Source organism: Heterocephalus glaber, unplaced genomic scaffold (genome assembly GCF_053883595.1).
Source record: "Heterocephalus glaber isolate CG9 unplaced genomic scaffold, H.glaber_assembly_v1.0 deba00001687, whole genome shotgun sequence".
NCBI classification, from domain to species: Eukaryota; Metazoa; Chordata; class Mammalia; order Rodentia; family Bathyergidae; genus Heterocephalus; species Heterocephalus glaber.
The window spans coordinates 12,169,258-12,185,683 of record NW_028258412.1 but is presented as its reverse complement, the minus strand read 5'-3'; the positions used below and the strand labels follow the sequence as shown (position 1 = coordinate 12,185,683).

At 41.5% G+C, this 16,426-nt stretch overlaps 1 protein-coding gene across 2 annotated transcripts in view; it reads right to left on the bottom strand.

Annotated features, from left to right (window-relative positions):
- The window catches only part of LOC101717399 (acetyl-CoA carboxylase 2), a 157,379-nt gene that overhangs the window by 132,343 nt on the left and 8,610 nt on the right, over positions 1–16,426 (bottom strand). Inside the window, exon 1 of one of the 2 annotated variants that reach the window (XM_013071717.3) lies at positions 6,413–6,543. The exons of the other annotated variant lie outside the window; for it this stretch is intronic. The gene's annotated coding sequence lies outside the window, so the exon portion shown is untranslated. Of the gene's footprint in view, positions 1–6,412; positions 6,544–16,426 lie in introns of those variants that run through there. 2 annotated transcript variants of the gene reach the window in all.

Here is a 16,426-nt window from a genome sequence, read left to right as displayed (position 1 = left end):
AATGGGGACATAGCCCAGTATGAAAGCCCTGGGTTCAATCCTAAGTGCTGAAAAAAGAGAAAAATAAAAAGGATTATGGTAATTGGCAATGGATTGAAACACATCAAGTATCTTTTCAAAAATCATGAGGTCGGGGCCGGGGATTTAGCTCAGTGGTTCCACTGCCTGCCTCGCAAGCGCAAGGACCCAAGTTTGATCCCCAGTACCAAAAAAATCATGAGGTCATGATGTTACTCAAAGCAAAACGTCCCTGACACTTTGAGAGGTTGCCAAGAGCACTATTCATTATTCTGAAATCAATTTACACACACACACACACACAAAAGGATGTAATCAAGTAGATATCCAGCATTTCCTGTGGAAACTATTTCAGGAGAACCAAAGGCTTGATGAAAGTCACGCGTTTATAGAACAAAGACAGCTAGGAGGTGAAGGACTGATAGAAACAGAAAACCATCATTTGCAACCAGTAATAAAATAATGATGATCTAGGCTTTGCTAACCAATGGCTCATAAAACCATTTGGGCAAAGAGTCACGGAGAACTTTCCAAGCGAAGTCAGGCTGATCTCCCCAAACTCACTGATGAGCCAGCGTCGCTAACATGTGATGACCCAACATCATGTTGTCCTTGACATGATGCAGTCAAAAACAAGGAGCAACACTTCTGAAGTTTTCTTGCCTAGGATTGGTAACTGATTTGAGTCAAGCCTCTGGATCTAAGTACTTACCTACAATCTAAAGGGACATGCTAATAACAGATGTCATCAGCCAAATGCAGAATGTGGAAACTCTATGGGACAAATGGCCCCATTTAATCAATAAGTAACTGGCATTAAGGGGAGGAGGTGATAATTATAAATTAAAACTTTTTTGTTTGTTTTTTGAGACAGGGTCTCATTATCTAGTTCAGGCTGCCCTTGAACACACTCTGTAGCCCAAACTGACCTTGAATTCACAGCAATCCTCCTGCCTCAGCCTCCCAAGTGCTGGGATTACAGGCATGTGCCACCACACCTGGCCTTATAAATTAAAACTTAATAGCCCTTTAGAGGATCCTGATTTGAATGATTCAAAGACAGTTGGAGGACACTGAGTACAAATTGGGTACAGTCAATTATCTTCATCATAGGCCTTGCCCTTGTAGTCAACCACCACTGGCTGAAAATACTTAAAAGAAATTTTGCCTGTACAGGAGTCTGAGGCAGAAGAATAGTGAATTCAAGGCTAGGTAGCCTGGCCAACTTACTAAGACTCTGTCTTGAAATTAAAAATAGAAAATGTTCTGGGAACTTCTTACAGATACCATGAGATAACTATAAGATTAAGGAATTATCATTGTGTTGCAGATAATTTTGGCAATGGTTTAAAAAAATTCCTTATCTCTGGGCCAGGGATTTAGCTCAGTTCTGAGTTCATTTCCTCCTCCCCGCCCCGCCCCCGCCCCCCCCACCCCATACCAAAAAAAAATTCCTTATCTTTTTTAGGGATACATACTAAAGTATTTACTGGACGAAAGGATATCATATCTGGCTCTGAGATCTACTTTAAAATATTTCAGAAAAAACAGAACTTTGGTTAATGGAGGTATGTTGAAGTACCTGGCGAATAAAGATAACTAATGTCGGGCCGGGGATTTAGCTCAGTGGTTTTGCTGCCTGCTGCGCAAGCACAAGGACCTGAGTTCGATCCCCAGTACCAAAACATAAAACAAAAAAACAACAACAACAAAAAAGATACTAATGTCTGCAGTATATGTGAAGTGTATAAAAAATTTAGATAAAAAGAATAGACATGTGGAAAGCAAATATAGTAAAATGTTAATGGTAGAATCCAAGCAGTGGCTGTATAGCTATGCACTGTAAAATTCTTTTGAATTGTATGTTTGAACATGTTCATAATAAAGAGTTGGGGAACAATAGAGATGAAAAGGTGTATCTGTAGGTAGATGAAACTCGAAAAGCAGTTGTTGAAGCAGGGTGGAAAACATGTGGAGACTGGTCTCATTATTTGTTATTTAAGAAGTGAGTGGGTGGGATGGCACAAGACTATAATCCCAGCACTCCTGAGGCAGGAGGATCATCGGAAGTTCAAGGCTGGCCTTGACTGCATAGTGAATTCAAGGCCAGACTGAACTACATAGTGAGACCCTGTCTCAAAGAAAAAAGAGTTAGTTTTTGTCTATATGAGCAAGTTAAAGTAGGTGTGGTGGCACAAGCCTATTGTCCCAGGACTTAGAAGGCTGAGGCAGACAGATGGTGAGTTCTCAGCCAGCTCGGACAACATAACGAGGCCATCTCAAAAAAAAAAAAAAAAAAAAAAGTTAAAAATACATAAAACAAAATGCAAGGCACTCTGCTTGCTAAAACCAGAGAAGTAATAGTTAATACTGTTTAGTCCTATGTGCCGGGCTCCATATTAGGCATTTAGGGTCTCATGCCACCCTGTGAGATCAGTACCATAAGTCTTGTTCTATTGAAGAGGTTACTTAGTGTTGGAGAAATCAGTCACCCAGCCAGCCAACCAGTCAGCAGCTGAACTGAACTCTGGCGCCTCACACAGCTTGCCTTCTTGCCCCTCCCCCACCTGTGATCCGGCCCCTCCCGGTGCTTTCAGGAATGTTCCAGAATGTTCTCCTCTCTCCCTGCCTGGTTATCTCTGGCTCCTTTGGCTTCAGTGTTCCCACCAAAGACCTGCCCTGACACTCCACAGTCTTATTCTCAATGATCTGTTCCTTTCCTTCATGCCACCCATCAAAGCTGATGAAACACTGTATTTTCACCAGCGCACTCACTGATCTCTGCCACTAGCGTATAAGCTTCCTGTGGGCAAGGATGTGCTCCCCTGCACACCTGCACACAGAAGGGGCTGCATACACCTGTGCCTAGCTCAGGTGTATCTGTGTGCTGAACCACTCTCCTGCTTACCTGCATGATCCTCCTGACCAGTGAGTGACTGTGAAGACACCAGCTAGCCACCTGCCTGCCTCTTCCCTGACCCTCGAATTGTGCTACCCTGGTTGCCCAGGCCCTGCTTTCTGCCTTCAAGGCTCTCTGGCCTCTTCCCTCTGGACTCACCAGAGGTGGCAGTTAGTAGAACACCTTTACCTGTAACCTGGCCTCTTGGGCAAGCAGATGAGCTTGGTGAGACCAGATGAGGCTTACCACCCAGGTGTGCCCAGATTTGCCATCAACTCCTGACCTCTCTTCTTTATCCCACCCTACCCAGCAAGCAGGCATTTGAAAAACAACTCTGAAAAAAAAAATAAAGAAAACAAAAACAACTCTGAAAAGTGTTTTGGTTTTTTTTAATCCAGTGTAGACAAGTGGGAGGCATACTGCAGGCCCAACAAAAACGTACTACTAACAAAGGCTGATCCTTGTTGAGCACTTGCTACACACCAGGTCTTAGGCTAAACACTTTATATTTATCTTTAAATATCCACAAAAAAACTCTGATGCACGCACTCACATTTTACAAATGTTGAGATGAAGGGCAGAGGGGAAGTCTACACCCCTGGGTCACATCGTGGTAAGTGGCAGAGCTGGGACTGAACTGGTCTGTCCAGCTCCTGTGCCTGCACTTTCTTCATCCTTTCTCTTATGCCCACCCCTTGCGTCAAGGTAAGTACAATATCTATAGCAGCTCTAACTCTATTCTAGCATCTCCCTGTTCTAATTTATCCAGAACCCTGGGAGACAGAGCTCCATTCCCAAACATACCTTCCTTGTGTCCTGCTCAAGAGCCCCAGCCTGAAACTTTTACCTAAAGAAACAAGGAAGGTGTGAAATGAAATTGATGTTCAATATTTCCCAAGTTGTGGCCACAGAATATCAATCCTGTAAATTGGTCTCCACTTCTGCCAAAATATCATGTTTCTAGGGCCAAATCGCAGTGATACCTCATTAGGTCCCTCAACACATTAGCATAGTGAAGGCTCAGAGTACTGAAGGCCCAGAGAGGTTTCCCACCAGCAGCTGGAGTTTCCTACATGGATTGGCTCAGAGTCCTTTCCTACCTTGCTTCAGTGATCACTGCATAATAGGGGGCCTCCAGAAACCCCCCTCTGCAGGGGGACAGAAGAGGCCAGCACTCCCTCCAACAGTGGGGGGAGCCTTCTGCATCAGTTGAGGGCCATTGCCCACAACCAATTAGTACTGAAGGCTGAGACCAACTGTCTTAAGAGAAGGGAGTGAGTGTTCAAAGTTGTCCTTTAATGTCACTCATTCATGAATCAAATGATGTAAAAAGATAGAACTTTATTAATTAGTTGAACAAGAATGACCCCAAACTCTGGGTAAACTGAAGGGCCTGTTTCTGGAGTGCGGCTGTCACCAGCACAGGTTATGGGGGGCTGGGGGCTGGGGTCCACAAAGCAGGACCTTGGTGGAGCAGAAGTGGATGGGGCTTTTGCCATCTCATCTGATTGACCTGAGACCATCATGGAAATTCTCCAAACCTTGGTTTTCTGGCCTGGAAATGGAATAAATAACACCTCCTTCCTAAACCTGTTCTTAGAATTACATGAGATTACATAATTAAATATCTGGTACATACCACCTACCCAAAAATAGATACCTCAGTTTCCCTGCTGTGTTCAGCCTGCACTCTCCAGTAGGAGGAGCCCTGGATTCCCAGAATAAACAAACACAGCCCATCTGCCTGGAAAACTATCTTACTCTACAGCAATAAGTTCACTATTATCACAGCAAACACAGATTTATAAGATTAGAATATGAAATGTGTATCCATTTTTCACATCAACTGGAAGATTTGTTTCCATGATTCTTTGGGTACAGAGGAATTCACTTTTGAAGTGCTTCCTCAAAATTCAGAGGAAGCATTAAAACAAGGTATTTCAGTTTCTCCTGGGGTAAGACTGCAGAAACCGCCATTTCAAAAGATTAATATACTGTACTTATATCTCCATGTCGTCTTACAATCTTGTATAATGTAATACTCTTAACTTCTGTCTCAGACCTAAAGGTCATAAAGGTACAAGAAAGTCTATATAACCCTTGAGCAGGGACAAATAAAACTTTATGCAAATGTACAGTGCCTTCTAAGAGCTGCTCAAAGAAAGTCAGGGGTTGGGTCCATTTGCAGGGATGATTGACTGGATTTTCCCATTGAAACCTTGGGGAGATCAGTAAAGAAAGCAGGTCTTATAAGAACTTACACAGGAAAAAATGCAACCTATGAAACATCTTCATGGAAGTGGCCTATATGCCCTTCAACAGATGAATGGATCACACAAGCTTAAATATCCTATGGTTTCTCTTACACGAGAAGCCCAAAGTATGAAGAAAAGAGAAAAACAAAAGGCAGTAGGAGGGCTGGGGATGTAGCACAATGGTGCAGTACCTGCATGCCAAGTATGAGGCCCTGAGTTCGATTCCTAGTACCAAAAAAGAAAAAAAGACAATAGGAAATAGGGAGATAGATCTTTTGCAAATGGGAAGGGGACCAAGAGATGTTGGGAGTGGGGAAGGAGGGAAAAGTTTTAAAAAGAATTACGATGTGATCCAACTACCCACAATGAATGTACCACAAACATTACTAAAATGAAACAAAAACACAACAAAAAACATCCACCTTCCAGGTTCTAAACTGAAAGTCCCAAGACCCAAGAACTTCCCTCAGTGCCCCATGATTTGGGATGGTGAGGAATACTCCCCAAATGGAAGCCCATTTATGTTTGTTTTTTTGAGACAGTCTTGCTTAGTAGTTCAAGCTGGACTTGAGCCTTGAACTCACTATATAGCCCATGCTAGCCTTGAACTTGTGGTGATTCTCCTGCTTCAGCCTCCCGAGTGCTGGGATTACAGCCGTGTGCCACCACACTTGACCCATTTATGTTTAATAATCATGATAAACATGAGCTGTGCACAGTTTGTATCAAACCGCTCCACAGCAGTGTCAGGATGGGTCAGGTGGGAATCACAGGCAAGGATATATCCTATTTGACTCTGTTCTTGTTACTTTGGGATTTTTTTTAAATCTGAAAGAAAATCATGTCTTCCTAGCAGTGTAGGATGACTACAAATACTTTAGAGTCTTCTAAAAAACAAACAAATAAAAAAACCCAGCAATAGTTTGAGACAGGACAGAATACTTTCTTAAGACAGGAGCTTTGGGATTGGGAGGGGAGTCGCAGAATACTCTTAAATAGGCTGTGGAACTGAGACAGCATGCATGCTGGTGGATCCTCAGCAATGTAACCAATTACAGAGGCGAAGAAAGGCCCTTCTTCATCTATACCACTTTCTGAGCTGTATCCCTCAAACCTAATAGGAATCGCTGGTCTCCTAGGGACCCCAAGTTCGCTTGCTGTGTGGGGCTGCTCCCAGCCGCACTTCCTTCCCTCTCCCTTGGATGCTGGCTCTGTGGTCAGGCAGGGTGAGCTGACTTACCACAGGGCCCCTCAGCCAGGGTTTTCCCATGTCTTCCTCCCTCTCAGCTGTGCCTTCAGGTCTGCCTTCCATTTCTTGTTGCTGAGGGTCTGAATATAAGCCTGCTGGCTGCTCACTGCTGTGACTAAATGTCACTTTTAGATTAACCAGCCCCCACTATTTAAAAATATCCCTGGAGCATTTAACCTTCAAGGCACTGACTGACAGCAATAACCCAGGTGTGGAAGAAAACAATTCCACACCAGACTACTTGAGTGGTGGCACTGGCCACTCTGAGAGAGGGTTGTTTTCCACTTTTCAATCCTGTAACTTGTTTTATTTCAAAATTCTTAAGAGATCTAAGCACGAGGTATCTGAAGTCCAAATTGTCGTAAGCAGTAAGAACAAAGTCATTTTGGCCCTCCCGGGACATGCTGAAAATGAACTTGCCCTCAAGTTGTGGTCATTTGAGAAACGTGCCCTGGTGTCAAGCTCAAATGGGGAAGTTGATTCCTTTCAAACATCCCCTTGCTCCTCTCCCTGGAAATTTGGTGAAACTGTCTGGAATCATGCCACTGAATAGAATGTTTCCCATTTCTTGAGATTTGGGGTAAAAACCAAAACAGGCTCCCTTCCTATTTATGCTCACTGGCTCTGGCTAGGGCTGAACAGAGCAGAGAAAACCAGCACATGCTATGGTTACAGAGTGTTCTCAGACATATGGGACAAAGGTCACCTCCAGGTCCCAACACAAATAAGGAGCAGGCGGCAGGCAGGCAAAAACCGCACAGAGGTACATTGTTCTCAAAGGGAAAGAGGAATTGCATTCAGTGGCCCTGATTTCTATATACAAAGATGCACCGTACTAAACACCAAGTGGAAAAATGGGCTTAAACACTGAATCTGTGCAGAATGGTTCCAAGTGCTCTGGTGGCAGGCATCACCCTACCTGGGCTGCTTCACTTATGGGCTTATTTTCCAATAAGAAAAAGTCATCAAATATCAGATGTTTGGGGCTGGGCATGGTGGTGCATGTCTATAATCCCAGCACTCAGGAAGCTGAGGCCAGAGGATTGGAGTTCCAGGCTGGCCTAGACTATGTAGCAAGTTCAAGGCCAACTTAGACTACAAATAAACAATCTTGGGACTTTCTCCACTGGAACTGGGAGCAGGATGTGAACTTTGTACCTGTTGCTCATGCTGAAGTCATTGCCTGAGACCTGGGCAGCACCAAGTGTGCATTGCAGGATGAAGCTGTGCAGTCCAAGTTTAGCACTGAAAATAGGACAGGGACCTTCATGAGGACAAGAGAACAGAGGGATCCTCAGGTCTTGGCCTGTTACCTGTTACCCACTAAAGGGGACAACATGTCTCTTTCCCCATCTTCCCTTGCTAATAATATGGGAATTCACCCTCCTCTTACTCCCTACTTTTATTACAAGGGACAGGTCTGTGACGAAAGCAGGGGGTGCCATGGTATCTCCAAGGGTGAGAACGGCTGATAATCTAGGTCCTAAACTGGTAGGAAGTCACCTAAAATCCAAGAAAAAGACTCAAAAATCACCATACTCACGACCCAGTGGAAAACTACCAGACCTCCCCAGCAAAGCCTGGAAACACAGCCCTATCCGTGTTCTTTTATTAATGCGCCACCTGCCTTTCTCCCTCAGAGCTGTGCCCCTTCTACTCCTCTCCTCAGGCTGAGGTCCCTTCCCCACGGGTAAGAGACTCTCTTCTTTTTCAGCTAAAGGTTTTGTCTGTAAACTCATGCTCTTGCCTCAGCTGTAATTTCTATTGTCACTGAAGCAAGTTCCCAGGCGTCCTCTGTATCAGCGCCATGCCGGTGTCTTACATCCTTGATAAGCGGTGACTCCCATGATTATTCTTAGACCACTAAGACAGCTTCATCCTCCGCAGCCCATCCAATACCTTTAAAAAGCCACAACTTGGGCAGGGGATTTAGCTCAGTGGCGCCACCGCCTGCCTCGAAAGCGCAAGGTCCTGAGTTCAATCCTGGTACCAAAAAACAAGTCACTTCTTAAACCATGTTTCCTTGGAAAGCCATCTATAACTCAAGAGCATTTTAAAAAACTTTACTAGAACAATTCCTTCCTGATTCTTCAACTTCTGGGGCCGCTCAGGGCCTGCCTGCCTGCCATCCTTCAGCTGCCAGGGCTGCCCACCTCCCTGATGCAGACAATGGCAGAGAGCAGAAAGACCACAGTTCTGAGCTCAGGAAGATGGCAGAGGAGTGAACCGCAGAGAGAGGGCCTCTCCAAGGCTTGTGGCTGAGAATTGAAGCCCACCGGGAGAGTGAAGACAGCCACTGAAATAAAGACCCAGCTAGAGCGGTTGGTGGTTGGTTGGGATCAGCAGCCCCCTACCCCAACCCAGACTTGCTGTGGGGAGGGGCGGCTCAAACCTGCAGCAGAATTGGGCAGAGTTCAAACCCACAGGTCAGGGAGCTCAATCCCGGCCTCACAACCAGAAGCCAGCCTGAATCTCGGTGGACTATAGCTGGCTTGCTGAGAATAAGTGACTTGGATCTGCACACTGCTGCCCACAATGTCTAATGGTGACAGTAGAGACATGCCTTGAAGGGGACTTTTCTTTTCCTTTTCTCCTTTCTTCCTCTTCTTAGTTCTCTCCTTTCTTGTTTCTGTTTTTCTCATTGTTTTTTCTTGATTGTTATTTCTTTAAGAAGTAGTTTCTAGTTTTCCTGTTGCTGTTAGTTTGTTCTCGTCTTGCTTTTGTTCTTTCCCTCTTTTCCTCCTGTTTTCACCAGTTTCCACAAGTTTACATGATCTTCCTAGCCCTATTTTCAACCTTTCCCTCTCCTATTTCTTTACTCCCCCCACCCCAACTCCTTCAAAGTCTTCTTCCCGTAAGGTAAATTTGCTATACTGAAGGGCTTATTTACTGCAAACATATTTCTGGTTGGTCCTAGATTTTCATATATAACCTCAACTCCAGTTCATGTGGTAGAGAGTGACAGATAAATAGTTACCACAATTTGTCATTTTCTAAGCTGTGTTTGATGCTATTGTTGATGCTGATTGTACTAGTTTGGCCAAGGTAATGTGATTGCTTTATTCAGCTGTTCTTCCTGGTATACGAAGACTGAGATTGCCTAAGGGTCATTACAGACTCAAAACCCAAAAACCAGCTATACTTGGAAGACACCTCTGAGAAGTAGAAATTCCCTATAGGTTCTAAATACTGGCAATAAAGATACTTGCAATAAATAATATACAAGCATCAAGCCAGGGAATTAAACTAAAAACATTAACAACAACAACAACAAAATAGGAATGAGAAGACACCTAAACAAGATGCAAACCCAGACTTCCAGATCACCAAAAGCAAATTCAGAGGGCAAAGACATGGAACAATCTGAAGGCCAACTACCTGGACTCCCTGAACCGGTAACAAGGGAGGTAATGAAAGAGGCTCTCAAAAAACTGAATTCAGAAATAATTTCTCAGATTACAACAGAGATGGTGATCATAATGAAAGATATAATTAATAATTCTAGAGCAGACACAGATTAAAAAAAATAGAGGAGCTGAGGAAAATGATAGAATCCATGAAAACCCAACATAGGAAAAAATTAGAAAACATAAAACACATTCAAGCAGATATCCAAGAAATTAAAAATTTCACTGAAAGTTTCCACAGCAGAATAAACCAGCACTCCAAAAAATTCTAAATATCCTAGGAAAAGATAATGAGGGTCACAACTCCATGAAGTCCAACAGAAAGGCATCAGGCAAGGTAAGAAATTAAATGCAAAGGGAAGGGGAATCCAACAACAGGAAAAGATCATGACAAGGATAAGTCAATACATATCAGTTATGATAATCAATGTTAATGGTCTCAATTCACCAATCTAAAGAAACAGACTGGCAGAATAGATCAAGAAGCAAGATCCAACAATATGCTGCATATAAAAAACACTTAATTCAAAAAGAAATTCATACGCTGAAAGTCAAAGGGTGGAAAACAATACTCCATGTGACAGGAACCCGAAAAAAAGCAGGGATAGCTATCCTATTTGCCAACAAAGTGGATTTCAAACCAAGACTAATTCAGAGAGACAAAGAAGGTCACTACATCCTTGTAAAGTGAACAACCCAAGAGGAAGAGATGACAATCATAAATATGTATGTACCACATACTAGTGTACCCAACTATATAAAACATATTAATGGTCATGAAAAATCATATAAACACTAATACAATAGTAGTGGGGGACCTCAATAACCCACTGTGACAAATAGATCAACCAGACAAAAAAATCAACAACGAAATACTAGAATTCAACCAAACTCTTGAACAAATGGACTTAAAGATGTTTACAGAGTGTTCCATCCCACAAAATCAGAATACACATTCTTTTCAGCTGCACACAGGTCGTTCTCCAAAATAGACCACATACTAGCTCATAGAACATGTTTAAGTAAATGCAAAGGAATTGAAGTTCTCCCCTGTGTATTATCAGACCAATGAAATGGGAGATCAATAGCAAAAGAAATTACAAGAACTTTATAAACACATGGAATTGAGTAACATCCCCCTTAACAACCAATGCCTGGGGCCAGGGATTTAGCTCAGTGGTTCCGGCGCCTGCCTTGCAAGCACAAGGTCCTGAGTTCAATCCCCGGTACCAAAAACAAAAAAACAAAAAAACAAACAAACAACCAATGAGTCACAAAGGAAATGAAAGAAGATATTAAACAGTTTCTGCAATTAAATGACAATGCTAATACAGCACACCAGAATTTATGGGACACGGTGAAAGCAGTCTGACGAGGGAAATTCATAGCAGTGAATACCCATATTAAGAAAACAGAGCAACCTTAAATAAACCACCTTATACTGAACCTCAAGCTTCTAGAAAAAAGAAGAGCAAGACAAACTTAAAGCTCATACAAGGGAGGAAATTACAAAAATCAGAGCAGAAATCAATGCAACTGAGATTAAGAAAATGATACAAAAAATCAGTGAAGCAGAGTTGATTCTTAAATTGACAAACCCTTAGCCAACCTTATGAAAAGGAAAGAAAATGCACAAAACCATCCAATTAGAAATGAGAAGGGTGAAATTACAACAGACCCAGCAGAAATCCAGAGGATCAATACCTACTTTGAGAACCTGTACTCCAGTAAGATGGAAAACCCAGAATAGAAGGATTTCTAGATACAGATGGATTACCAAAGTTGAACGAAGATATAAAAATTCTAAACAACCCCAAATCAATCAATGAAATTGAAAATGTAATTAAAAACAAACCACCAAAGAAAAGCCTGGATCCTTACAAGTTCACTGCTGAATTCTTCAAAACATTTAGAGAACAGCTACTGCCACTTCTGCTTAAACTCTTCGGTGAAATTGAAAGGGAAACAATACTCCCAAATTCGTAACTGGAAGTAAGCACCACCTTGATCTCCCAAACAGAGAAAGACTCAACCAAAAAAGAGAACTACAGGACAATCTCCCTAATGAACATAGATGCAAAAATCCTCAATAATGTACTAGCAAACAGAATACAGAAGATCATCAAGAAGATCATACACCCTGACCAAGTGGGATTCATCCCAAGGATGCAGGGATGGTTCAACATATGTAAATCAATAAATGCAATATACTATATTAACAGAGCCAAGGACAAAAACCATATGATCATCTCAATAGATGCAGAAAAAGCATTCGACAAAATCCAACACAAAAATTGGAATAGATGGGCATTATCTCAACCTGATAAAAGCCATCTGTGAAAAACCAATGGCCACCATCATACTAAATGGTCAAACCTGAAATCTTTCTCGCTAAAATCAGAAACAAGATAAGGATGTCCGCTATCACCATTGCTGTTCAATATAGTTCTGGAAACATTAGCCACAGCAATTAGACAAGAGAAAGAGATAAAAGGAATAAGGATAGGAAATGAAGAAATTAAATTGTCATTACTCTATATAGAAGACCCCAAGAACTCCACCAAGACTTCTAGACTTAATAACTAAATTCAGTAGAGCAGCTGGATACAAGGTCAACACTCAAAAATCAAGGGCCTGCCTTCCTGTAAACAAACAACAGACTCATTGAAAGAGGAACTACAGAAATAACTCCTTTTTAATAGCATCCAAAAAAATAAAATACCTAGGAATCAACCTAATGAAGGAAATAAAAGACTTCTACTCTGAAAACTACAGCACTCTGACCCAGAGATCAAAGAGGATATCAGAAAATGGAAAAACATCATTTGTTCTTGGGTAGAAGAAGCAATATAGTGAAAATGGCCATACTTCCAAAACTGCTATATAGATTCAATGCAATCCCAATTGAAATTCCAACAGCATATTTCACAGAACTAGAGAAAACAATCTAAAAATTCATTTGGAACCAAAAGAGACCTAGAATAGCAAAAGTAAATCTAGGCAACAAAGACAAGGCAGGGGATATCACAATCCCCAACTTGAAACTATACTACAAAGCTACTGTGATAAAAACAGCATGGTAAAAAAAAAAACCCAGCATGGTACTAGCAAAGAAACCCAAAGATCAATGGAACAGATTAGAAGATGCAGAAATAACTCTAGACATACTCAGCCACCTCATCTTTGACAAAGGAGCCAAACATCCTCACTGGAGAAAAGATAGCCTCTTTAATAAATGGTGCTGGAAAAACTGGGATTCAACTTGCCAAGATTAAAACTAGACCCATATCTCTTATCATACACTGAATTCAAAGTGGGTCAAAGATCTAAATATTATATTGGGCCAGGGATTTAGCTCAGTGGTTTTGCCACCTGCTGCGCAACCGCAAGGACCTGAGTTCAATCCCCGGTACCAAAAAAAAAAAGATCTAAATATTATAACAAACACTAAACCTTCTAGAAGATAGGTTAGGTAGAACTCTTGAAGATATTGGTGTAGGAAAAGACTTTATGAACAAAGCCTTAGTTGCACGGGAATTAGCATAAAGAATCAACAACTGAGATCGCATCTTATTGAAAAGCTTCTGCACAGCAAGAGAAATCACCGACACGGTGAAGAGACAACCTATAATTTGGGAAAAAAGTTTTACTAGTGGTTCCTCAAAGGTCTACTACCTAGAACATATAAAGAACTTAAAAAAAATGAGATTCCCCCAAATTTAAAGATCCAATCCCAAAATGGGCACCTGAAATGAACAGGCATTTCTCAGATGAAGAAATAGAAACAGCAAATAAACACATAAAAAAATGTTAAATGTCCCTGGTCATTTGAGAGATGCAAATGAAAACAATGCTGAGATTCCACCTCACTCCAGAAAGAATGGCTGCTATTAAGAAATCAACCAATAACAAATGCTGGAGGGGCTATGAAGAAAAAGGAACCCTTCTCCACTGTTGATGGGAGCATAGACTGGTGCAACCACTGTGGAAATCAGAAAGGAAATTCTTCAGGGGCTGGGGATTTAGCTCAGTGGTTCCGCCGCCTGCCTTGCAAGCGGGAGGATTCGAATTCGATCCCCAGTACCAAAAAAAAAGAATAAAAGAAATTCCTCAAAAAACTAGGAGCTATTCCCCTGCTGGTTATCTTCCCAAAAGAATTAAAAGTATCATACCACAGTGATATATGCACCCATGTTTATAGCAGCACAGTTTGTAATAACTAGATTAAAAACAGCCCAAATGCCCATCAACTGGTGACTAGATAAAGATGATGTGGTGTTTTTTTATAAAATGAAATGAATGTATATTGAGGCCATACCCTTAAGTAAAATAAATAGGACACACATGTAAATACTGAATAGTTTCTCTGGTGTGAGAAATTGAAAGTATAAATGAGGACCAAAATGTATAATAATGTGAAATAGGAAGAAAAGATCCAAAGGGAAGGGGAATTAGGGAGGAGGGGTGGGGGAAAGGAAAGAAGGAAAAGAAAAAAACATGAGAAAAGGTAAAAACAGAAACAAAATTTTTGTAAATAGGGAGGGGTACAAGGGAGGGACAGGGAATGGGGAAAAAACAAGAACCAAGATATATTATGTACAGGTAAAAATTCCCAATGATGAATGTCATCATAATGTATACCTAAAATGTACGAATAAACTTAATGAAAAATAAAATAAAATTTTTTTCTATTTAAAAAAAAAAAGAAAACTTCCTTCCTGGCTTCAAGTACAGCTCAGTGGTAGAGCACTGGAATAGCATGTGAGGTCCTGGGTTCTGGCCCCTGTAGAATAAAAAGAAAATTTAAAAACATGTTTCCAATGATGCCATTAATTGTAACCTAAGCAGGATGTTGACAGTGGCAAAATTAGGCTTTAAAATCAGCCTGGCATGACTGTTTTTATCTTGATGTTACCAATGACTTTGAGCCTGAAGTGTTCTTATCAAGTACTTTGTACAGTTGAGAAAATGAATACACATTGAACCTCCAGCATAATGTTCTACTCCTTACAGGCATTTAATATCTTTCTAACAAAATTCAGTATTTTCCAAGGGACTAGACACACAGGTGAAGAACTCCATCCTATGGCTTTTTCTCCCTTGACAATATCTCTTTAAAATGTAGGTATTTTCTAGAACACAAATGGAATTAACCAGTTACTTATGATTTCTTTCCACCAAACACAAGAATAGGAACATATTTGTTCAAAACTACCCTAGATTTAGAAAGTCATACATATCTAGTTATTTGCTAAGATTTAAAAAATCATTAGGTGACCACATAGCTGACAGGTCCTGCTGCAAACCAGACACCTTACAAACATGCAGGTGCCTGCTGCCCAGGGACATCAGAATTTCTAGCAAATAGAGTCTGCATTGTTATTATTCTGTGGTCCTGGACATGGAACCCAGGGCTCCACATATGCTAAGTAAGCACTCTATCGCTGAACTGCATCCCAGCCGTGCACTAATATTTTTTAAAGTTTGCCCAAATTCCAGGAGCACTAACCACTCTTTGGAAGCCTCCTGACCTCCCTTCGCCTCACCCCGAGTACCACTAACTGAGAAAGACAAAGAACAGAGGAAATACACAGCTGAGAAGCAAACGTCAGAAAGTATTGCTCTCCTGGTCTGGCCCACTCACCAGTACTCTCATTTCCACACATCCAAAATGTAAAAAGTAAACCAGGTATGTTGGCACACACTTGTAACCTTGGGAAGCTGAGGCAGGAGGATCCCAAGAACAAGCTCAGTCTGGGCAATTTATTGAGACCCTGTCTCAGAAAAATAAAGGGCTGGGGTGTGAGGGCCTTAGGTTCAACCCCCAGTACATATGTACATGCGTACATTAAGTACATAGGCTGGGAGTATATAGCTCGTTGGTAAGAGTACATGCCTAGAATGTGTAAGGCCCTGATTCAGTTCCCAGTATGGTTAATAATAATAATAATAATAATAATAACAATAATAATTTAAAAACTGGTTCCAACTGAGATAATCTAGAAGGTGTCAGATCCAAATTAAAGCATCAGAAGGACTCTAGGAGGAGAACATAGTCATCTCTAGCAGGCAAAAATACCAGTGTTTCAGCCTGGGTAGGCCAAGCTGACAATCAAGGACCCTCCAAAAGTAGCCCAGTGCTCCCCTATCTGTTTTTCTTCAGACACCTGGCAAGCTCAGCATGGATAAAAAGCCACTGCTACTCACCTACACCAACAAGTTTGCTTCTCCACCAAAAACCTTTCCCAATACTACTTCTACCAGAAGGAAGCTGAGGTGGACAGTGAATTCTAGGTAGAGAGAATGCACCATCTGAATGCAAGCTTAATAACACATTACTCTACTAAAAAAAAAAAATCGCAAACAATCCCATCACAAATTTGCCCCACCAGATTTCAAATCAAAATCAGGTAGTGAACTTTCACACAATTAATTATTTTACAGCTTGGGGTTCTGAGGATGACATTTGCTTAACTGATTTCCCTAGGCTACCAAACTCAAAGGCCTAAAAGCCAAGCCATGGGCACTTCCTCTCCTTACCTGAGAAGGGAGGAGACAGGAATCATGTTGGCTGAACTTTCACACAACTACTTATTTT